Source organism: Lithobates pipiens, unplaced genomic scaffold (assembly GCF_037356315.1).
Source record: "Lithobates pipiens isolate NorthernLeopardFrog02 unplaced genomic scaffold, aLitPip1_a1.2 Scaffold_16, whole genome shotgun sequence".
In the NCBI taxonomy this organism is placed as follows: Eukaryota; Metazoa; Chordata; class Amphibia; order Anura; family Ranidae; genus Lithobates; species Lithobates pipiens.
This window is the reverse complement of record NW_027507748.1, coordinates 99284067-99307857: the sequence shown is the minus strand read 5'-3', so window position 1 is coordinate 99307857 and position 23791 is coordinate 99284067. Positions and strand designations below refer to the sequence as shown.

Here is a 23791-nt window from a genome sequence, read left to right as displayed (position 1 = left end):
GTTCGTCATACAAAAATACAAACACACGTGCTTGGAAACAATGATGAGCCAGAAGCTGTCGTAATGGAGAATTAACATTCATAACGTGGAAAATTATGAAATCTCGAAATGCAGCGCACATTCTCTTCTTCTTTAATGGGATAATAATAAAGCTGCTTTGCTGGTGATACTAATGGAGTTATGGCAAACCTATTTTCAAAGGCTTTTTTTTCCTAGTGATATCAAGAATAATGTTATTATGCTTGTTATTTTTTTCTTTTTGGTGCAAGTTACCAAAACACCATTATCCGGTAGTCTTTAAGATCAAACATACAACTATGTTGGTGTCCCTTGTCAATTTTGCATTGTATTTTTTAAAATTTAACTGCCTACTCCCAAACTGTCATTTGAAGCAAAACACATAGCCAAGTATTATTCTACACAATATTTTTATTGTGCATTAAAAAAAGAAAACAAATAAAATTAGACACACTAACTGCCAATAGAACTTAACCAAAAAGTGCATTCTATGCATCCAAAAATATAGAAAATATAACAAATCAAATCATTATTATTTAACCTAAGAATAAAATAAAAGCCTCATACATGTGTCCTGCTTCTTAATATAGGGGGCCAACAATGGCAAGAGTTAGTAAAAGCAGGGATCTGTCATCCAAAGATAATTCCGAAAATCATCCAGATTATTCTCCTGGAGCTTCCGCAGCAAAGGCATAAGAAATAATTGATCACGATTAATAAAGCAACCAATTTTTGGTCCAAGAAATCCTCCTCCTCCTGTTGCTGGACTGGACTTGGGTCAAAGCAATAATTCCAAGGCCAATAATAAATAACGCGTTATCTCCTCCGATTCCGCAATATGGCTGGTTGACGAACGGGCATTCAGAAACAAACTGAAAAGCGTGAAATGAAAAGTGCGAAATGAAAAGCGTGGAATGAAAAGCGTGATCAACACTCACCAAACTTCTACTAACATGAAATTAGCAGAAGGAGCCCAAAGGTGGCGCCTGACAATTGAATATCCTCTTTATAGTCTCGTAGTACGTCACTACGTTTGTGTTTTTTGGCCGACAATTCCTTGCCGTTTGTATGCAAGACAAGTTCCTGACCAACGCCCTTCGGACAAAAGTCTGATGTTTTGTCTGCGGAAAATCCAATCGTGTGTACGAGGCTTTAGGGCTCATGCACATGGACATTCATCAATCTGTGTTCAGATTCATAATTATTAAGGATCTGAAGTATTTTATTACATGGGCCCCTGCACACAGCTGTTCAAAGCTCTGTGAAGCTGTGTTAAGCTGAGCAAAAAAAAAAAATAGAAAAATCAAGAAATCTCCATCCACTGTCCTGTAGGACTATGAACTCTCACACTGCCAAGTACAGCTTTCTATGTGCCTGTTCTCGTCTTACAGCATGTGTGCATTTTTATGTGACATAACTCACCACATATTACCATGCTGTGGTGTATAGCGTTCAATGAGGGGTCATTTTGTGACATGCAGGCTGGTGTGAGTAAGCCCTAAAAGCTACCAAAACTAGGTAGGAAGAGCACATGGGAAACAAATAGCGGTCCAGCACAGTTATAGTAAATCAGGCCGTTTGATCTGCGGGTTTAGAAATACTTTAAGCAATATTTTGGATCACTCAGACATTATTCCTTTTAGAACATTCTTGTTTTCATTCCCAGAACTGACACAATTCATAGTTATTGTAAATTTCCACACCGGTGACAGTTGGCTTGTCGGCCAACACAGGATACAAATGATTCCTCTGTTCTCAATTCAATCTAAAATAGTCAATAAATGAACCGACCAAACCGGTCTTATACATCTGCCTCTTAAAGTGGTACTTCAGTCATTTTTTCAACTTTCCATCTATTAAATCTTCTGCCCTTCTTATTTTAACGTTGGATAGTAAAACATTTCTTTTTCTGCCAGTAAATACCTTATACAGCCCCCTTCCTGTTTCTTGTCTGGTCATTAGCCTAGGCTTATGACATCATGCACAGCTCTCCCTCTCTCTAAAGCAGGCATGTACTGGCCATTGGGACTACCGGGAGTTTCCCAGTGGGCCGATGGCTCAGTGGGCCACTCTGATGTAAGGGGGCTGGTGATGGGCCACTCTGATGTAAGGGGGCTGGTGATGGAACACTCTGATGTAAGGGATGCTGATGGGACACTCTGATGTAAGGGGTGCTGATGGGACACTCTGATGTAAGGGGGCTGGTGATGGGACACTCTGTTGTAAGGGGGCTGGTGATGGGACACTCTGTTGTAAGGGGGCTGGTGATGGGACACTCTGATGTAAAGGGGCTGGTGATGGGACACTCTGATGTAAGGGGGCTGGTGATGGGACACTCTGATGTAAGGGGGCTGGTGATGGAACACTCTGTTGTAAGGGGGCTGGTGATGGGACACTCTGTTGTAAGGGGGCTGGTGATGGGACACTCTGTTGTAAGGGGGCTGGTGATGGGACACTCTGATGTAAGGGGGCTGGTGATGGGACACTCTGATGTAAGGGGTGCTGATGGGACACTCTGATGTAAGGGGTGCTGATGGGACACTCTGTTGTAAGGGGGCTGGTGATGGGACACTCTGATGTAAGGGAGTGCTGATAGGACACTCAAAATGTATCTGGGCCGGTCTGGATGAAGTCCAGGGCCAAATTTCGGTCCCAGTCCAGCCCTGCTCTAAAGCCTCATGCATATGATCCGATTGTTGGCCAACAGAGCATCAGACTTTTGTCCGAAGGGCATGTGCCAGGAACTTGTCTTGCATCCTAACGGCACACAATTGTCGGCCAACAAACACAAACGTAGTGACGTACTATGTGGAATTTCAGCTCTTGAGCGCCACCCTTTGGGCACCTTCTACTAATTTTGTGTTTGGTGAGCATTGATTCCAAGCATGCGTATTTGTACTTTGGACTTTTGTGTGACAGACTTGTGTACACATGATACGATAATGTGACAACAGACCGTTGTCTGCCGAAAATATACTAGCCTGCCATCCAACATTTGGCGGAAAGTTGGAAAACAATTGTCTGAAGGCGCGTACTAACTGTCGGATTTTAGGCAAACAGTCTGTCATCGCACAATTCCCTGATGAAAATCCGATCGTATGTACGAGGCTTCACTCTTTTGAGAGTTTTCAAGGAAGGGGGAGAGTCACAAGAGGGCCAATGAGAGCTGCAGGGCTGTAGGTGTGTCTCTGTGTGTCTGTGTAAATCCAAGAAGTGAACAGGCAGCAGCTTCAGCTGCCCACAGTTAAAATGGTTGCAGCCAGACTTAGTGTATATATATATATTTGGCAAGCACAGAATCACATTTTATATAAAATAATATGCAAAGTGGTTGGGGGGAATCTTCAGAATGGCAAATATGTTTTTACTACAAATTATGTGAGCAGACTGTAGTTCCTCTTGAAGTGTACAGACAAATTCACCTGACTATCCAAATCTAAGACCATCAGAGTGCAGGAAGACTTCCTGGGATGTGCATTGCGTTATTCCAAGTGGTTTCAGGTGCTGAGGACTACGTCATTCTTGTGTTGGAGAGGAAAGAGGAACCGTGTATCACGAAAAATGTTTCTTGCTTTTAATAGAAAAAAAATAAACTGTCTTGCTGCTGAAGCGCCACTGCGCATACCTGAGATCATCAGACTGCGAGGAGACTCCTGAGATTTGCGTTGCGTTATCCCAGGGGGGCGTGGGTGGCAACGGCTACCTCATCCTTGCCTAGACGAAGAAAGAGGGAGTAAGAGCAAATATCAAAAAGAGGGCTCCACTAAAAAATAAAGCTAGCCCTCTGCTGAAGCGCCACTGCGCATGCCCAAGATTATCAGACTGCAAGGAGACTGCACTGATGGTGCAGTGGCTGCATTTGATGGGGCATAGTGGTTGCATGTGATGGGCACATTGGCTGCAATTGATGGCACAGTGGCTGCACTTGATGGGGCACACGTGGCTGCATATGATGGGGCACACGTGGCTGCATATGATGGGGCACACGTGGCTGCATATGATGGGGCACACGTGGCTGCATATGATGGGCACATTGACTGCAATTGATAGCACAGTGGCTGCATTTTATGGGGCACAAGTAGCTGCATATGATGGGCACAATGGCTGCATTTGATGGGGCACAGTGGCTGCATTTGATGGGACACAGTGGCTGCATTTGATGGGACACAGTGGCTGCATTTGATGGGGCACAGTGGCTGCATTTGATGGCATGGTGGCTGCATTTGATAGGGCACGGTGGCTGCATTTGATGGGGCATGGTGGCTATATTTGATGACACAGTGGCTGCATTTGAAGGGCACAATAGCTGCATTTGATGGGCACAAGTGGCTGCATTTGATGGGGCACAGTGGCTGCATTTGATGGCATGGTGGCTGCATTTGATGGGGCACAGTGGCTGCATTTGATGGGACACAGTGGCTGCATTTGATGGGACACAGTGGCTGCATTTGATGGGACACAGTGGCTGCATTTGATGGGGCACAGTGGCTGCATTTGATGGCATGGTGGCTGCATTTGATAGGGCACGGTGGCTGCATTTCATGGGGCATGGTGGCTGAATTTGATGGGCACAATGGCTGCATTTGATGGGCACAGTGAGGCTACAATTGATGGGACAGGGTGGCTGCATTTGATGGCACAATGGCTACATTTGAAGGGCACAGTAGCAGCATTTGATGGCACACTTGATGCCTTGGATGAAGCACAAGTGGCTGCATATGATGGGTACAGGTGGCTATATTTGATGGGGCACAGTGGCTACATTTGATGGGGCATGGTGACTGCATTTGATGGCACAGTGAGGCTGCAATTTATGTTTTTTGGGGGTTTTTCAGTATTTTTCAGTTTGTTTGTGACCCCCCAAAGGTTTTGACCACCAGCCACCACTGGTTACAACATAAGCACTCCCTTGCCCCACACTTATAGTTCCCCTTGAAGTGTAACCAGGTGAAAGATTTGAAGGGTTCCTTATAAAAGAAACTGGAAGATAAATAGCGACCCAGCATGGGGGCTCTACGTGAAACCACATTCACCCCGCAGAATATCATCTGGATGTAGGCTGGACGGGTGTCTACTGAAAATTCTCTTCATTGTATTGAACTCATTATTGTAGGGTGTAGAGAGGGTGAGTTTATTTTGTTGTTTATTCCTGAAGGGGTCTCTTTTCCTTAAAATGTCCCCTCTTCTTTTCCGTTTGGCTATGGACAGAGATCTGTCCAACATCCATCTGGGGTATCCCCGATCCAAGAATCTCCTGTATAAAGACATAGCCTCCTGTTTATAACATTTATCGTCACTACAGATGTGTCTAACTCGCAGGAATTGGCCAATGGTGATACCCCTGATGGTGTGCTTCGGGTGACCTGATTGGGCAAATAGGAGGCAGTTAACCAATAGGGGTCTTGTATATAGTGTTGAAGATCCAGGTAACACCTCTTTGTCATTCGCATATCCAGTGATGGAAAGGTTTCTATAGATACAGTTTTCATTTGGACTGTGCGGGTTCCTGCACAGATGTCTATTAAAATCACCCCCGAAGTCGCCAAAAGTAGTGCAGGAACGACTTTTGTAAATCAGTGCGGCGCCACTAAGTCGGTGTCGCGCCAATTGGGACATTCCTATTGCTGACACTAGTCTCCTATTTGACATGCAATTTGATCTGCCAAATTGTGCCGATGTGAATGGGGGCTCAGACCCCCGTAGTTCAATGCCTGAAACTTAAATTGGTACTTGGGTTACTTTTGAAGCAGAACTGGGAATGTTTTTGGTCTCACTGGTATCAATGATAGCACACGGAAAAAAAAACAAAAACGTTCAAGACCGCGTGTTCCACAAGTTTTTTTAGGCTCTCTTATAAAAAAATTAGATGAGACATAAATGCACAATTCTACCTTAGGACCAGTTCACACCATAGGAACGCAGTCTGGATGTGTTCCAGATGCTTTTCTGCATGCGCGTTTTTGACCCGTTTTATGCGTTCCAGTGCGTTTTTGGCACATTTTTCCCCCTCTTTCCCCCCTCTAACATGCCAAATTGTGTCAGCAAAAGTCCCCTCCCCCTAAAAAAGAAATTGAGAACCAATCTACATGCTTACCCCCTGATCATAAATCCACCCCCCCATACAAATCCACCCCTGATGAAATCCCCTTCCCAGCACAAATCTTTGCCCCCCAGCTCAAATCCACCTCACCCCCTAAAAAAATTCCCCCCTCTTATCACAAATCCTCTCCCCCTAAATTTGCCCTCTGAACACAGATCCTCTGCCCCCACTCCAAATGCCCCTCCCAGCACAAATTCTCCCCAATCCTCCATCCTTGCACAAATCCCTTCCAAATGTTCACTCCTAGAACAAATACCTCCAATCATCCCTCCTAGCACAAATCCTCCCCCCCCCCTCCCAAAAAATAAATAAAACATTTCCCTCCTAGAACAAATCCCCTCTCATCCACCTTTCCTTGCACAGACTCCACCAAAAATTCCACTCCTAGCACAAATCATCTTCCACCATTACCCCTCCCAACACAAATCCAAACATTTCTCAAGCTTGATAAAAAAAAAAAGGCTAAAAATCACATGAACCTGCTCAAGTGTTAATTATTATTTTAACAATGGAATCCCAAGTAAGGAAATTGATACTAAATGAATTGCACGCATGTGGATCTCAGTTTTGTCTGAAAGCGGAGTGACAACATTCCTATTTAATATCAAGTATGTAATTCGGAAAGAATAGATTCCTGAGCCTTTCTCTAATTGGCTGGTGCTAAGCCTGCCCTATTTCTAAACATAAAGCAGGCGCTTCTAACAGGCAGAACTAGATTCCTGGCAGTGACACCAACACACAGCCCTGCCAGGTCATACTCTCTACAGTGATCCTGGGAATTCTCTTCTTCTAATGAGTCACAATGGACTACAAGGCTGAGAGTCGTCCTGGGCTCATGATATAAAGGCTTCCGCAATAACCGAGGACATCATCACCGACACTGACAAGGTAAGTGGATCACATTGTTCAGATTAGGTTTTTAGAATACTACATGTGATAAAGCAATGGAAAATCCTTGCAGGTTTCCTCCATCGATTGTGTATGTGAGGGGTTTGAAGTTTCCTTTGCGCTCAGATGTAGGGCTGCAGGATCTGAGTTGGATTTGTTGGCCACTAAAGGGTCATCCCAACCCAATGTGTCAATTTTGGTGGATGGGGATCGCCAGCCTTGGAACGTTAAATTTGTATTAAACCCAAAATGTAATATTTCGCAGCTTACCAATCCTTACATGTGGTAGCTACATTCGTTTTCTTTTTTTCACGTTTGTTTTTATCCGGTGATCTGGTGTATTAAACTATTTACACTCTGGATGAAGGAGCAAAAGAGACACCTTTGGACAGCAGCATTGTCAGTCTGCGGGGGGGCGAGTGTAATGCCCTGTACACATGATTGGACATTCCGACAACAAAATCCATCGGATTTTCTCCGACAGATTTTGTGCCAAACTTGTCTTGCATACACACGAAGTTGTCACAAAATCTGATCGTTCGGATTTTCGAGGTGACATTCGTTGCGTACGACTGGACTACATAGAGGCTAGTAGCCAATAGCTTTGGTCTCGTAATTTAATCTGAGCATGCGTGGCACTTTGTCAGTCGGAATTCTCTACAAACGATTGGAAAAAGTCAGATCGGATTTTGTTGTGGAAAAATTTTAGATCCTGCTCTCAAACTTTTTCCGTCGGGATTTCCGACGGAAAAAGGCAGATGAAGCCCACACACGATTGGATTTTCTGACAATATACACCGATCTGACCTTTTCCATCGGAAAATCCGACCGTGTGTGCCCATCAAGCGCAGCCACTGTGTCCATCATATGCAGCCATTGTGCCCATAAAACGCAGCCACTGTGCCCATCATATGCAGCCATTGTGCCCATCAAATGAAACTACTGTGCCCATCATATTGAGACACGTGTGCCCATCAAATGCAGCCACTTGTGCCTATAATATGGTGCCGCTTGTGCCCCATCATATGCAGCCACTTGTGCCCCATCATATGCAGCCACTTGTGCCCATCAAATGCAGCCGCTTGTGCCCATCAAATGCAGCTACTTGTGCCCATCATATGTAGCCACTTGTGCCCCATCATATGTAGCCACTTGTGCCCATCATATGCAGCCACTTGTGCCCCATCATATGCAGCCACTTGTGCCCATCATATGCAGCCACTTGTGCCCCATCATATGCAGCCACTTGTGCCCATCAAATGCAGCCGCTTGTGCCCATCAAATGCAGCCACTTGTGCCCATCATATGTAGCCACTTGTGCCCCATCATATGTAGCCACTTGTGCCCCATCATATGCAGCCACTTGTGCCCATCATATGCAGCCACTTGTGCCCATCATATGCAGCCACTTGTGCCCATCATATGCAGCCACTTGTGCCCATCATATGCAGCCACTTGTGCCCCATCATATGCAGCCATTTGTGCCTATCATATGCAGCCACTGTGCCCACTACCCCCCCCCCCCCACTCGCCAGGCTTGCGGCTCTGGCAGTGCCTCCAACCCCCCCCCCCCATGTGGCTCTAGCAGTGCCTCCAACCCCCCACCCTCCAACGCGTGGCTCTGGTAGTAGTAACTCCAACCCAACACCCCCCCCCCCCCCCGCGCGCACGGCTCTGGCAGATCTGATTATCGTACGATCACGTCCAAAGCGGTATTTTTTGCCCGACTTTGGGATCATGTGTACGGGCCATAAAGCTGGCTATACATTATATAATTTCCTTTAGATTTACCTTCAACCATGTAGTGCAAGGGCCATCCTGATTGCCACAAAATTGAAAGTGTTTAGGTGTGACCTCATATTAGATGGTTTTGGTAAATCTTAAGGAAAATTGTACAAGAAAATTGCATAACATATGGCCAGCCTAAGGTAGGGACACTGTACATCTAGAAATCCTTAAAGCGGAGTTCTGCTTAACCACTTCAATACCAGGCACGTATACACCTCCTTGCCCAGGCCACTTTTCAGCTTTCAGCGCTATCGTAATTTGAATAATTGCGCGGTCATGTTACACTGTACCCAAACTAATTTTTTAGCATTTTGTTCCCACAAATAGAGCTTTCTTTTGGGGGTATTTTATCACCTCTGCCATTTTTATTTTTTGCGCAACAAATAAAAAAAGACAGAAAATGTTAAAATAAAATATGTTTTTCTTTGTTTCTATTAAAACTTTTTGTAAATAAGTATGTTTTCTTCTTAAATGATGAGTACTGATATGGCTGCACTGATGGGCACTGATAAGGTGGCACCAATGGGCACCGATGAGGTGGCAGCAATGAGCACTGATGGGCACTGATGATGGGCACGGGTAGGCAGCACTGATGGGCACTGATAGGTGGCACTGGTATGTGGCACTGATGGGCACTCATAGGCAGCACTGATGAGTACTTATGGGTGGCACTGATGGGTATTTATGGGTGACACTGATAGGTGGCACGGATGGGCACTTATGGTCACTGATAGGTGGGCACTGATGGGCATGGATGGGCACTGATAGGTGGCACTGATGGACACTGATGGGTGGCACTGATGACACTGATGTGTGGCATTGCTGGGCATCACTGATTTTCTTTGTTCCATATTGGTGCCAGTTAGTGCCCATTTGTGGGCACTGATTGGCATATACTGGGCATATGTTGGCACATGGGGGACGTACCTGGCTTATGACATGTTAGGGGCTTCCCTGGTGGTCCGGGCAGCTTCCCTGGTGGTCCTTCCGAGGAAGGGCTGCACTGATAAACAATCAGTGCAGACCCCCCTGTCAGGAGAGCCGCCGATTGGCTCTCCTCTACTTGCGTCTGTCAGACACGAGTGAGGAAAAGCCAATCAATGGCTCTTCCTGTTTACATCGTCATCAGCCATGATTGGACATGGCTGATCACGTGGTAAAGAGCCTCCGTCAGACTGACACACTGCACCACTGATCGCCACGATGCTGCGCCCCCACGGGCGCACGTCGGCTGTTATCCTGCTGGACATCATATGATGCCCATTGAGGATAACTGAACCACCACCCAGCTGTCATTCTGCTATAGGCCAGGCGGGAATTGCTTAAAAAAAATTAAAAAATCAGCAGCTACAAATACTGCAGCTGCTGACTTTTAATAATCGGACACTTGCCTGTCCCAGGGTCCAGTGATGTGGGGGAATGAAGCCCCGCTTGTCCCCCCTCCTCTCTGCGGCGCCGGTATTGTAACTGTGGGCACCCGGCTTCGGCTTCATAGCCAGGCACCCACTGCACGTGCGTGAGTCGTGCTGTGTGCCGTGACTGGCCGGGCAATCATCTGGGACCTGTGACGTGTCCCAGATGATTGCCGAGAGGTAGGGGGGAGAGGTGATCTCCCTTTCAGTGCCACAGTGCGCCAGCAGGATGTGGGAGCTGGGACCCTCTAAAAAGAGGGTATATGCCCCCCCCCCCCCCCAAAAAATGACATGCCAAATGTGGCATGCTTGCTTCATTTAAAGTCCCAACCCTCAGTTCTCCTGTTTGTTTCAATCTAGTGATAGTTAGTTAAATGTTGTACCTTCATTAAATGTAACCATATTGCTACACTTAGAGGCGCCTCTCTTCTCTTTTATACTCTGTTGTGACATGACGCTACTTGTATATCAAGACATCGCTTGTACATCAAGTCAAAATTTTTGAAAAAAGTTTGCTTGTCTTGAAAAATGCTCTCAAACCAAGGTACTCTCAAACCAAGGTTTTACTGTAAAAGTAGATGGGGAAACAATCCTCTATAAGAAATTGACATTTACCAATCCAAGCAAAATTGTATATTCAATGGGTGTAAATTATGTATCCAGTGAAAAAAAGTCCAACCAAAAAGGATGATATATGTAACAAGAAGGGGAAATAAACATCCTTGTTCAAATATGAACGTGTTGTATATCCCACAGTGAGAAAAGCAACAAAATAGACCCAAAACAGAGATCAAGCTACCTCTAGATGAGGCTTGTAGAGGATATTCCTGCTCCTCGCAGAGTTTAGTTGGATCCCGGAGGGGAATAGATGATTTTTTGTTTGAAAACTTTACAGAATGCACAGAACCTTCCCCCAAAGGACCTCACAATCGAATGTCTTTACCACACTTATACGTGCTATTTGTATGTTTGGATTAGGGAAAGCAGAGTCCTCCGGAGGATATCCACACAAACAGAGGAAGAACATACAAATTCCATGCATAAGAAGTCTGGAGCCCCGAGCTTCAAGGTAAGTGCTAACCACTTAAGATCTTATATCCGCCTGTGTGATTTGCTCTACACTCTGTCTTGTTGAATATACTCTGCTGTATACTGTATGTTCTTTTGACATATCTGTACTTTGCATGGGCTTGGGAAATTCAAAGGTTAGCTAAAAGCACAACATTTTGTTTAGTTTTGTCAAAGGTTTTTTTTATCAATGTCTGTTCCCCTGTTAGCTTATGTTCACACCTGAGTGCTTTTTCCAGAAGGGCATCAATGCTCAATACCCTATGGTGCCTGTTTGCACCATGAGCTTCCTTTGGGCAGTTCAGCACTTTTGGTCCTAAAAACTTCAAAGGGAGAGCCTGAAAAAGCCTTAAAATGTACGGTGCAATTTAGTACAACAAGCATTTTTAGTACAATTTTCTTGTCCCTTTTTCCTGTAACTAGGTTTCCATTTCCTAAAACAAAACACATGCTCAAAAAACACTTGAAAAAACTCAAGGATGAGCCTAGCCTAATGCCGCGTACACACGATCAGAATTTTGGTCGGAAAAGCTCTGATGGTTTTCCCGACGGAATACCAACAGGATTTCGCTCAAGCTGTCTGGCATACACACGGTCACACCAAATTCCGACCGCCAAGAACGCGGTGACGTACAACACGTACGACGGGACTAGAAAAAGGAAGTTCAATAGCCAGTAGCCATTAGCTTCCATCTCGTAGTTGAATCTGAGCATGCGTGAGTTTTTGCGTGTCAGAATTGCATTCACACGAACGCATTTTCAAATAGGAACTTTTTCCGACCGAAAAATTGAGAACATGCTCTCAATCTTTTGCTGCCCGAAAGTTGGCCAGCAAAAGTCCGATGGAGCATACACACGATCGCATTTTTCGTCCGAAAGCTCTCACCTGTCTTTTTCTGGCCGAATTTCTGATCGTGTGTATGCGGCATTAGAGGGACAACTCTCACTTACACAGGCCATAGATGATGGAATTTTCTTTCCTGCAATCACAGGTTGCAGGAAATAAAATAGCTTGATTCCCCCATCAACACTGAACCCCTCCCATTAAGCTATTGTGTTCTCATGGCAAGGGTGGGGGGGGGGGGGGGGGAGCCATCCCTGCCGGGAACACACAGTGAGTATTGCTAGCCGCTGTGCCCGCTGGCAATAATCACTTGCCAAAAATCTGACATGCTGATTGTACCCAAGTCAATCGGTGGATCGACTTGGGTACATTCAGCCTGCCTATATAGATGGTTCAAATCTCGGATGGTCTCTGCTGAACCCGGCTGAGTTTCGAACCTATGGTCGGCTTTACTGTCCAGATGACAAGGGTCACAAAGAATAGAAAGTGATGGAATATCTCCCTGATGGGGGCATTGTAAGCAAATGCGGTGCACTCAGTGGTACTTATATGTACACAGTGTATTCTCAGGGCAAATGTCCAGAACACAGCAAACAGAAGGTCTACTATTTTACAGCCTCCTGCCCCCAACACAAATGACTATGAAGAGCCATTTGTGAGCAGAGCCGGTGTTCTGGCGTATAGAGTCCGGGCATCACATAGTGTCCACTCCGTACTGCGCATGCGCAGTACGGAGCAGACGAAGGTTCGGAAAATCTCCGAAGCTGAACGGCGCCTGCGCTGTGAGTGGAGGTGGTAGCCCCACCATCCAAGCGGACATAGGGTTGTGAATTTTAGAGGGCCCCTCGCGGGCGAGCTTCGCTCGCCACGCTTCGGGCTCGGCCTCGCTGCGCTCGGCTCTTTTTTATTCTAACTCTATGTCCACTTGGATAGTGGGGATAGAACCTGGACTCACGGCGCAGGCGCCGTTCATCCTTGGCAATTTTCGGAATCTGTGTTCCTGTGTACTGCGCATGCGCAGTACGCAGGGGACACCATCTGATGGAGGACGCTATTTCACAAGACACCGGGACAAGGGGTGGGTGAGAGAGACGGCTGCCCTGGGCGCAATGGTTTAGTGTAGGGATGAGGGTACCTTCCTTCTGTTACAAGGCTGACAGGAGTAGTGGCAGCAGAAGTTAATTTGACAAGCTGGTGACTGTTGAGCGTAGGATTCCCTAAGCTTGCACATCACAAACAGAGGAGGGGGCATGGTTTGATACCTTTGTCCTGGGTGCTGGATGACCTTGTCCCGGCACTGTTTGTAAGAAGACTGTTACCCCCCCCCAAAAAAATGCTCCCCCAGCTTATGAGGCATCCAGGAGGCATGGTAGATCTGGGTGCTCAAAGTCACAAAAGAATGCATTTTTGTAATGGGCTGGTTATGATGCCTCCAGGAAGCATCAGAGGCTAAGACAAGGTAAGTTTTCATTTGCCTTGGAAGGTCCGATTTTACCTCACAGTCTTATTTCTTGTTCTGGTGTCACCAAAACAGGAATTGAGGGGGGATTACACCCCCCCCCCCACCCGCCCACCCGCCCTCATCCCCCCATGAGGACAGACAGCAATAAAAAACAAAGTTCGCCTTCTTCCCTGATCCCTCACAAGCTAAAAAAAAGTACAGGATTGCTTTAAGATTTGAAGTTGAAGGCTAGGTTCACATTGATGCGATTGGGCATGCGATTTGAAATGTCAAATCGCATGCCAAATCGGCGGCTATTGCCGGCAATGGCACCTTCTAAATCGGTGGGACGCTGACTTTGCAGCGCTGCGCCGATTCCAAAGGTAGTTTCTTTACTACTTTTGGCGACTTTGGGGTGCGATTTGTATAGATATCTGTGCAGGAACACGTACAGATGTCTCTGAAATCGATCCCGAAGTCAGACTGACATGCGAGTATGAAATCGTGAGAGCTGAACAATTTAATTTCCGCTGTTAGTGTGAACCTAGGTTTAATGTTCTCACATCTGTAGAACTCAGGACCCTGGAGAAGTGCCCCAAGATGGAATGTTTTTAGTAACGCACACTGGCCCATTACTAAATAAAGCCTGCTGATGCTTGATGCCTGTTGAAGGTTAGCAGGCATCTATCCAAACATGCAACCCATGCCCTTGTAGAGTAAAAAAAAGCACCATGTACACTGTGCATTTATTAATATAAATGTTAATCTATACAGTACTATTAAACACTCATATATTTTTTTTTATGATTGCATTCTAAACAACCAGAGAAACATTCCCTAAAATTATTTATTTCTCAATAATGGAGCCTCCAGATCACAGTAAAACCTTGGTTTGAGAGTAACTTTGTCTGAGAGCATTTTGAAAGACGAGCAAGATTCTTTAATACATTTTGACTTGATATAGAAGCGATGTCTTGATATGCAAGTAGCGTCACGTCACAACTGAGTATAACAGAGAATAGAGACGCCTCTAAGTGTAGCAATATGGTTACATTTAATGAGGGTACAACATTTAGCAACACATGGTTGATGATTAAAACAGGCACGTCTAATGCAGGCATCCGGGGTAAAGCCGTCCACATAGACCATCCACCGCACCGCCATCATTCCTTTCATGCTTCAAGCCTCGCTTTCAGATGGCTCTACTGCAGGGTAGTCTTCCCGGTCACGATTGCAGACATCGGTGAGAGCCGGCGGTGCGAGGGATGGTCTATGTGGACATCTTTACCCCGAATGCTTGCATACTTAGATGTGTCTCTTTTAATCATCAACCATGTGAGTTGCTAAATGTTGAACCTTCATTAAATGTAACCATATTGCCGCGTACACACGATCGGAATTCCGGCCAGAAAAAGACCGATGAGAGCTTTTCATCGGAAAATGCGACCGTGTGTATGCTCCATCAGAATTTAGCTGTCCGAATTCCCGCCAGCCAAAAATTGATAGCATGTTCTCAATTTTCCCGACGGAATAACTTTCTATCGGTAATTCCGATCATGTGTATGCAATTCTGACACGCTAAAAATCACGCATGCTCAGATTCAACTACAAGACAGAAGCTATTGGCTACTGGCTATTGAATTTCCTTTTTCTAGTCACGTCGTACGCGTTATACATCACCGCATTATAAACGATCGGAATTTGGTGTGACCATGTGAAGGCAAGACAGCTTGAGCCAAATTTCATCAGAATTCTGTCGGGAAAACCATCAGAGCTTTTTCCGACGAGAATTCCGATCGTGTGTACGTGGCATTAGAGGTGCCTCTCTTCTCTTTTATACTCTGTAGCTCCTGCTGGATTTTGCTTCTAATCTCCTTGCAGAGGCTTCCATTTGTGGATGGACAATTTATGGTTACACAACCTACCACATTGCTATAATCTTTTTATATGGGCTCTAAACTGAAGGACTTATGAAGAAATGGTTGTGGAACGAATCATCTTTCGATTATTTCTTATGGGGAAATTTGATATACAAGTGCTTTGGATTACAAGCATATTTCCGGAACAAATTATGCTCGCAATCCGAGGTTTTACTCAATCTGTTTATAAAATATAATAGAACATCATAATATGTAATGTAACCTAACAACAAACATAATAAAACAATAATAGACGTCTTAGGGCCAGTTCACACCAGCAGCTATTGGTGTGCGGTAGGATGAAAGCAGTGCGATGTGCTGATGACACATCGGCGGCGGTGACATCTCATTCATTTTTATTGGCTACAGAGTAGTGCAGGGCGGTGGATTGAGCTGCACTGTGGTGGGGTGAGTCAGGACTTGCGGTGGGACTGCACTGGAATATTCGCCAGACCCTAATAAGCCAGAAAAGGTTATTAACTGCCTATTGCATTATATGAACGGATTAGAGTGAGATTGTTGGCTGTCGCTGTTTTCACTCCCAGCTACCGGGTGTGTGATAGCATGATGACTCTCCTTGTCACATATATTATATCATAAAGTATGTAGGTTGCTCCACTTCTAGAAGCGATAGTACATAAGTAGACTTTACGTCATGTACAGAAATAAGCCTCTGTGATCATCAGGTGTTTACATAGAAACCTGGCTCCCATGACTTTCACATAGCTGATACCACAGCCTTGTCCTTATCTCGTCCTCCCTTGTCCCTGTCAGTGTTTTGTGTATGCATGCTAATCTGCACTTTATGTCTGTAGGGAGCAGCTCCACCTTTGTGCTTCTTTGTATAACAATTAACCCATTACGAATGCGAATGGAACAGACTATCCTTCTTTATCCACCCTATCCAAAAATAAAAGAGTTTTTAAAAATCAGGAGACGGCTGACAGCAGGGAGCAAATGCCCTCCGGGACTGTGTTATTCCTAAAAAAATATCTACGCTTTTAATTAACATTAGAGAAAGTGTGATCATTGGTTGAATGCTGAATAGATAGAGTGGAGAAAATGCTGTGATAATTCACAATATGTTTCTTTATTGTTTCTTTATTAAAGCGGTAGTAAACCCCGCTTGGTCATTTTTACCTACAGGTAAGCATATAGTAAGCTATAATACAATTTTTACCTACAGGTAAGCATAGCGTAAGCTATAATACAATTTTTACCTACAGGTAAGCATAGCGTAAGCTATAATACAATTTTTACCTACAGGTAAGCATATAGTAAGCTATAATACAATTTTTACCTACAGGTAAGCATATAGTAAGCTATAATACAATTTTTACCTACAGGTAAGCCTATAATAAGGCTTACCTGTAGATGAACTGAAGGATTAAAAATAGTTGATGTTGATTGAGAGAGTTAGGCGGGCCCTACAGGGTACAAATGCCTTTCCTGCGGACAACACAGACAGTGTTGATGTGGGTATTCCTCTTACCAAGCCACTGTATTCTCCCGACAGGGGAAGCCACCCCCTACAGGAGAAGTCAGTGATTATTGCTAGTAGCTATAGCAGCCGCTAGCCACAATCGCATGTAAAATCTGTCAGGCTGGTTGAGCCCAAGTTAATCGATTGATCAACATGGTACATTCAGCCTGATCATACATGGCTTGAGATTTAAACTGTGTATGGCCTGCCTTATATTCTGTTTTAACGTGTATGTAAGGCCCCTTTCACATAGGGTGGAATCTGTCCATGTGGATCTGCCTGCTTAGCGGGGGGATCTCTCCACTGATCCCCATTGAGCAGACAGATGACAGGTCCATGTGCATTCTGCTATGCGGAGCGGACATGGACACAGCCCGCTGTTCTCTATGGGGTGGTCGGATGGAAACAGACTGCCAGATGGATGGCAAATGTATCCCCATCTGTCTATTTTTAGTGGACTGGATAGGATCAGATGCCAGCAGGGTAACAGTGAGATCCGCTGACATCTGCCGCCCCATAGACAACAATGTATGGTCTAATTGGGTCTGCCTGAAATATGGATAGGCAGATCTGATTGGTCCGCTGGTGTAAAAGGGGCCTTGCTGGGACCATCAGTCCAGGGTCTGTGACATGAAATTGGGCTGTTAACCTATGTCAGTCTTTCTAAAAAATTTTAACATTGAGAAACCCTTGAAATAACCTTTGGGCCTAGGGAACCCCCACTGAAAGTAGTGTATTTGCAGGTTCAGGTATTTTAGTGTGATCAGTAAGGTTTAGCGAGAATAGAATATGGTGTATGTATTGTACATAATATAGAGAAATGGAGAAAATGCTGAAAAATGTCCCCTTGCAGTGGTGCTCAGTGGAGAACTCACCTTTGCCATTGGAGGCCAGCAGTAGATAAGCCCCTAAAGCCTGGTACACATGGTAAGTCTGGAGCTCTGTAAGAGGTCATTATACTAACGATGCAATGTTAGTACAGCGCTCTCCCTGCAGAGTTTTTGTGTTCTGACCGGGGGACTGCCCCCACTCTGCACCAGAACACATTGGTCAGCGCTGAGCGGCTGCTGGTTTTCCAGCAAGCTCGTTTGACAGAAGCCATCTGTGAGTTTGGTTTATTTCAAACAAGGCCGTCTGTGAGTTTGGTTTCTTTCAAACAAGGTCGTCTGTGAGTTTGGTTTCTTTCAAACAAAGCCATCTGTGAGTTCGGTTTCTTTCAAACAAAGCCGTCTGTGAGTTCGGTTTCTTTCAAACAAGGCCGCCTGTGAGTTCGGTTTCTTTCAAACAAAGCCGTCTGTGAGTTCGGTTTCTTTCAAACAAAGCCGTCTGTGAGTTCGGTTTCTTTCAAACAAGGCCGCCTGTGAGTTCGGTTTCTTTCAAACAAAGCCGTCTGTGAGTTCGGTTTCTTTCAAACAAGGCCGTCTGTGAGTTCGGTTTCTTTCAAACAAAGCTGCCTGTGAGTTCGGTTTCTTTCAAACAAGGCCGTCTGTGAGTTCGGTTTCTTTCAAACAAGGCCGCCTGTGAGTTCGGTTTCTTTCAAACAAAGCCGCCTGTGAGTTCGGTTTCTTTCAAACAAGGCCGTCTGTGAGTTCGGTTTCTTTCAAACAAGGCCGTCTGTGAGTTTGGTTTCTTTCAAACAAAGCCGCCTGTGAGTTCGGTTTCTTTCAAACAAGGCCGCCTGTGAGTTCGGTTTCTTTCAAACAAATCCGCCTGTGAGTTTGGTTTCTTTCAAACAAAGCCGTCTGTGAGTTGGGTTTCTTTCAAACAAGGCCGTCTGTGAGTTCGGTTTCTTTCAAACAAGGTCGTCTGTGAGTTTGGTTTCTTTCAAACAAGGCCGTCTGTGAGTTCGGTTTCTTTCAAACAAGGCCGCCTGTGAGTTCGGTTTCTTTCAAACAAAGCCGTCTGTGAGTTCGGTTTCTTTCAAACAAGGCCGTCTGTGAGTTCGGTTTCTTTCAAACAAGGCCGCCTGTGAGTTCGGTTTCTTTCAAACAAGGCCGTCTGTGAGTTCGGTTTCTTTCAAACAAGGCCGCCTGTGAGTTTGGTTTCTTTCAAACAAAGCCGCCTGTGAGTTCGGTTTCTTTCAAACAAGGCCGCCTGTGAGTTCGGTTTCTTTCAAACAAATCCGCCTGTGAGTTTGGTTTCTTTCAAACAAGGCTGCCTATGAGTTCGGTTTTTTTAAACAAGGCCGTCTGTGAGTTCGGTTTCTTTCAAACAAAGCCGTCTGTGAGTTCGGTTTCTTTCAAACAAGGCCGTCTGTGAGTTCGGTTTCTTTCAAACAAGACCGCCTGTGAGTTCGGTTTCTTTCAAACAAAGCCGTCTGTGAGTTCGGTTTCTTTCAAACAAAGCCGTCTGTGAGTTCGGTTTCTTTCAAACAAGGCCGTCTGTGAGTTCGGTTTCTTTCAAACAAAGCCGTCTGTGAGTTTGGTTTCTTTCAAACAAAGCCGTCTGTGAGTTCGGTTTCTTTCAAACAAAGCCGTCTGTGAGTTCGGTTTCTTTCAAACAAGGCCGTCTGTGAGTTCGGTTTCTTTCAAACAAAGCCGCCTGTGAGTTCGGTTTCTTTCAAACAAAGCCGTCTGTGAGTTCGGTTTTTTTCAAACAAGGCCGCCTGTGAGTTCGGTTTCTTTCAAACAAAGCCGTCTGTGAGTTCGGTTTCTTTCAAACAAGGCCGTCTGTGAGTTCGGTTTCTTTCAAACAAAGCCGCCTGTGAGTTCGGTTTCTTTCAAACAAGGCCGTCTGTGAGTTCGGTTTCTTTCAAACAAGGCCGCCTGTGAGTTCGGTTTCTTTCAAACAAAGCCGCCTGTGAGTTCGGTTTCTTTCAAACAAGGCCGTCTGTGAGTTCGGTTTCTTTCAAACAAGGCCGTCTGTGAGTTTGGTTTCTTTCAAACAAAGCCGCCTGTGAGTTCGGTTTCTTTCAAACAAGGCCGCCTGTGAGTTTGGTTTCTTTCAAACAAATCCGCCTGTGAGTTTGGTTTCTTTCAAACAAAGCCGTCTGTGAGTTCGGTTTCTTTCAAACAAAGCCGCCTGTGAGTTCGGTTTCTTTCAAACAAGGTCGTCTGTGAGTTTGGTTTCTTTCAAACAAGGCCGTCTGTGAGTTCGGTTTCTTTCAAACAAGGCCGCCTGTGAGTTCGGTTTCTTTCAAACAAAGCCGTCTGTGAGTTCGGTTTCTTTCAAACAAGGCCGTCTGTGAGTTCGGTTTCTTTCAAACAAGGCCGCCTGTGAGTTTGGTTTCTTTCAAACAAAGCCGCCTGTGAGTTCGGTTTCTTTCAAACAAGGCCGCCTGTGAGTTCGGTTTCTTTCAAACAAATCCGCCTGTGAGTTTGGTTTCTTTCAAACAAGGCTGCCTATGAGTTCGGTTTTTTTAAACAAGGCCGTCTGTGAGTTCGGTTTCTTTCAAACAAAGCCGTCTGTGAGTTCGGTTTCTTTCAAACAAAGCCATCTGTGAGTTCGGTTTCTTTCAAACAAGGCCGTCTGTGAGTTCGGTTTCTTTCAAACAAGACCGCCTGTGAGTTCGGTTTCTTTCAAACAAAGCCGTCTGTGAGTTCGGTTTCTTTCAAACAAAGCCGTCTGTGAGTTCGGTTTCTTTCAAACAAGGCCGTCTGTGAGTTCGGTTTCTTTCAAACAAAGCCGTCTGTGAGTTTGGTTTCTTTCAAACAAAGCCGTCTGTGAGTTCGGTTTCTTTCAAACAAAGCCGTCTGTGAGTTCGGTTTCTTTCAAACAAGGCCGTCTGTGAGTTCGGTTTCTTTCAAACAAAGCCGCCTGTGAGTTCGGTTTCTTTCAAACAAAGCCGTCTGTGAGTTCGGTTTCTTTCAAACAAGGCCGCCTGTGAGTTCGGTTTCTTTCAAACAAAGCCGTCTGTGAGTTCAGTTTCTTTCAAACAAGGCCGTCTGTGAGTTCGGTTTCTTTCAAACAAAGCCGCCTGTGAGTTCGGTTTCTTTCAAACAAGGCCGTCTGTGAGTTCGGTTTCTTTCAAACAAGGCCGCCTGTGAGTTCGGTTTCTTTCAAACAAAGCCGCCTGTGAGTTCGGTTTCTTTCAAACAAGGCCGTCTGTGAGTTCGGTTTCTTTCAAACAAGGCCGTCTGTGAGTTTGGTTTCTTTCAAACAAAGCCGCCTGTGAGTTCGGTTTCTTTCAAACAAGGCCGCCTGTGAGTTCGGTTTCTTTCAAACAAATCCGCCTGTGAGTTTGGTTTCTTTCAAACAAAGCCGTCTGTGAGTTCGGTTTCTTTCAAACAAAGCCGCCTGTGAGTTCGGTTTCTTTCAAACAAGGTCGTCTGTGAGTTTGGTTTCTTTCAAACAAGGCCGTCTGTGAGTTCGGTTTCTTTCAAACAAGGCCGCCTGTGAGTTCGGTTTCTTTCAAACAAAGCCGTCTGTGAGTTCGGTTTCTTTCAAACAAGGCCGTCTGTGAGTTCGGTTTCTTTCAAACAAAGCCGCCTGTGAGTTCGGTTTCTTTCAAACAAGGCCGTCTGTGAGTTCGGTTTCTTTCAAACAAGGCCGCCTGTGAGTTTGGTTTCTTTCAAACAAAGCCGTCTGTGAGTTCGGTTTCTTTCAAACAAGGCCGCCTGTGAGTTCGGTTTCTTTCAAACAAATCCGCCTGTGAGTTTGGTTTCTTTCAAACAAGGCTGCCTATGAGTTCGGTTTTTTTAAACAAGGCCGTCTGTGAGTTCGGTTTCTTTCAAACAAAGCCGTCTGTGAGTTCGGTTTCTTTCAAACAAAGCCGTCTGTGAGTTCGGTTTCTTTCAAACAAGGCCGTCTGTGAGTTCGGTTTCTTTCAAACAAAGCCGTCTGTGAGTTTGGTTTCTTTCAAACAAAGCCGTCTGTGAGTTCGGTTTCTTTCAAACAAGGCCGTCTGTGAGTTCGGTTTCTTTCAAACAAAGCCGCCTGTGAGTTCGGTTTCTTTCAAACAAAGCCGTCTGTGAGTTCGGTTTCTTTCAAACAAGGCCGTCTGTGAGTTCGGTTTCTTTCAAACAAGGCCGCCTGTGAGTTCGGTTTCTTTCAAACAAGGCCGCCTGTGAGTTCGGTTTCTTTCAAACAAATCCGCCTGTGAGTTTGGTTTCTTTCAAACAAGGCTGCCTGTGAGTTCGGTTTCTTTCAAACAAGGCCGCCTGTGAGTTCGGTTTCTTTCAAACAAATCCGCCTGTGAGTTTGGTTTCTTTCAAACAAGGCTGCCTGTGAGTTTGGTTTCTTTCAAACAAGGCCGTCTGTGAGTTTGGTTTCTTTCAAACAAAGCCGTCTGTGAGTTCGGTTTCTTTCAAACAAAGACGTCTGTGAGTTCGGTTTCTTTCAAACAAGGCCGTCTGTGAGTTTGGTTTCTTTCAAACAAGGCCGTCTGTGAGTTCGGTTTCTTTCAAACAAGGCCGCCTGTGAGTTCGGTTTCTTTCAAACAAAGCCGCCTGTGAGTTTGGTTTCTTTCAAACAAGGCCGCCTGTGAGTTCGGTTTCTTTCAAACAAAGCCGCCTGTGAGTTCGGTTTCTTTCAAACAAAGCCGCCTGTGAGTTTGGTTTCTTTCAAACAAGGCCGCCTGTGAGTTCGGTTTCTTTCAAACAAGGCCGCCTGTGAGTTTGGTTTCTTTCAAACAAGGCCGCCTGTGAGTTCGGTTTCTTTCAAACAAGGCCGCCTGTGAGTTCGGTTTCTTTCAAACAAAGCCGCCTGTGAGTTCGGTTTCTTTCAAACAAAGCCGCCTGTGAGTTCGGTTTCTTTAAAACAAGGCCGCCTATGAGTTTGGTTTCTTTCAAACAAGGCCGCCTGTGAGTTCGGTTTCTTTCAAACAAGTCTGTCTGTGAGTTTGGTTTCTTTCAAATTAGAACCTCTGGCTCTAATCACATGCTTCAAAAAGGAAAAAAAAAAACACGATTGGAATCCATGCTTCCGGCACACCGCATGTAGATTAGGGGCTGGACCCATGGATGGGGGGGGGGGGGCAACGCCCGTGCGCTCTGCATTATGGGCCATCACTGATAGGTGGTGAAGGATTGGTTTGTCAGTGTAGACATTGGGTCTGCTGGAGCTCAATAATGCTACAAACTGCTGGACTACAGAACTCCTACCCCATATTTTATGAAGATAACATGTGTGTTAGTCCAGCAGGGAATGGATCAGGCAGGGTTGATAACACTACTCATGATTTTAGTGCGTACAAAGAAGTGTGTGTGCCCCTTGACACAGTTTGCGTCCAGGCCTCAATGCCCTCACTGCCCATCTGTAAACGCTCAGATGTACAGTTACCAGCAGGCAGCAGAAGCCTGTCATTGACTTGTACAAGCAGCTGACCGCAAACATCTGTCACTCCCAAATGCATAAACAAAATGTCTGCTTTGAGCCATAATAAACCACTACACACATGTGAGTGAGCCGTAACTAAAAAAACAAAACAAACAAAAAAAACCTCAAGGAATGAGTTCAATCTTTGCTGTCAAGAGCTAAATAATGGAATGATCTTCTCCCAGACATTTCATAGCATTATCTGAAGTTCACATTCACATGACCTTTTAAAGAACTTTTCAGGGAAATTACAAACTTAGCAGCAGGATAAGTAATTGTGTTGCTGCTAGGTTTGTGCTACTGTGTTATTTTATGAATTTGAGTGGAATGGGAAGGGTTGAACCCAATGTGTGTTCACAAGCTTTTCCTGCAGCCTGGTAAACACAAGTGTCAATGCTCATAGACAGTTTCTTCACAGCTAAACACAGAATGTACTGGCTGAATGTTTGGTCCGGATTAGTGAGTCATTTAGGAAGTTTACCAAAATCAGGATGACAGTCCTTGAGCCCGTATCTTCAATAACAACAAGTTAGTAATGGTGGTTCCTAAATGTCTCTCTAAGGCCCCTTTCACAC

General features: G+C 45.2%; 1 protein-coding gene across 2 annotated transcripts in view; it reads left to right on the top strand.

Moving 5' to 3' along the window:
• Positions 1-6813: 6813 nt before the first annotated feature.
• Positions 6814-23791, top strand: part of STX19 (syntaxin 19) — a 29107-nt gene continuing 12129 nt past the window's right edge. The window contains exons 1-2 of one of the 2 annotated variants that reach the window (XM_077480169.1): positions 6815-7006; positions 11185-11275. The gene's annotated coding sequence lies outside the window, so the exon portion shown is untranslated. Of the gene's footprint in view, positions 7007-11184; positions 11276-23791 lie in introns of both variants that reach the window. The other variant, XM_077480170.1, reaches the window with a different exon arrangement.